Here is a 1,412-nt window from a genome sequence, read left to right as displayed (position 1 = left end):
TCACAGTTAGCTGATTATCTTTCCTTTAATAGTCTACATAAGTCCTTCCAGTCTGCTTATAAAAGGCACCCTAGCTCTGAGACTGCTCTACTCCGTGTGCATAATGACATTCTGCGATCTATTGACAATTCTCTATTTTCGAATTCCCCATAATACACTTTGTTTGCCCCCCAAATTTTGCATAAACTATTGTTTTCAAATGCTCTTGGGGACACTGCATATTCCCAAGAGCATTTGAAAACAATGGTTTATGCAAAATTTGGGGGGCAAACAAAGTGTATTATGGGGAATTCGAAAATAGAGAATGGTGAAAGTGAAAAATTATACTAGTTTTTCCTGAACTGTCCGCAGCATTTGATACTGTGAATCATGAATTGCTTTTATCTCGTTTGATAACACGCTATGGACTCTGTGGATCGGTTCTCATATTTGGCCAATCGCACTCAGTTTGTGGTTATCAATGGCTCTTTCTAAACGAAACGTAATATCGGAGTTGGTGTGCCTCAAGGCTCGGTGTTAGGCCCGTTACTTTACCTTTTATGAGTTGATGTCAGTAAGGATCAAAGATCGGGCGGACAGAGCTCAAAATTTGATTTCGCCTATACTTTGTACATTGGTAGGCCCAGGTACTATACATATGAAATCAAGGTTTATTTGGCTAAATATTGTTTCGTTTCAAAGAAATTTGATTTTAACTGCAAACGGTATTTTTCGTCGTAATAACCTTGAAAATTGCCAACTTTCACGAAGTTATTGAGTCATTTAGTCGATTGTTTTAAGATGTCTTCACGGATATCCAGTTAATCTAAAGCTATTTCAGTCCACTGATTCGCTAACGCTGTTCACAAAAAATATATGATTTTTTAAAGAAGCACACCAACATCCTTCTCGAATTTGGTGCAATGGCTGGTCAAAACAACATGTCAGAAATGCCCGCGGTACGCAACGAATCACACCAGAAAACCTTTTGGTATTCTTTAAAAGGATAGTTTTAACTTTCTACAAGCTTATATTTTTGGGATCTTTCGTACTTTTTTGACAAATACTTCTTAAAGTGAGCACAATTCCACCTTCCGCCATCTTGGAATGTCTTACATTACCGAAACAGGCGAAACGGAAGTCACCACTACGGCATCGAACGGTACATATTTTTTCACTTCTTTTGACTAAAGAATCTCCCATAAGCTTTAAGATCAACCAAATTTACCTGTAATCAAGTCCAATGTCAAGAAAAAGCAGCAAGAAACGCACCATACTTCGGCGATTACTGTCTACAATCGTAGTCTGCAAAGACTAAAAGTGACTCCGTGCTGTGACTCGGGCAACGTTTGGACTTTGACGCGCTTCACTGAGTTTCACTTGTGTACCCTTCGCTTGAGCTTTCAATGCTCATCCGTTTCAATTTTAGTTTT

The sequence above is a fragment of the Montipora capricornis genome, chromosome 2, assembly GCF_036669925.1.
Source record: "Montipora capricornis isolate CH-2021 chromosome 2, ASM3666992v2, whole genome shotgun sequence".
NCBI classification, from domain to species: Eukaryota; Metazoa; Cnidaria; class Anthozoa; order Scleractinia; family Acroporidae; genus Montipora; species Montipora capricornis.
This window is presented reverse-complemented; position numbering follows the sequence as displayed.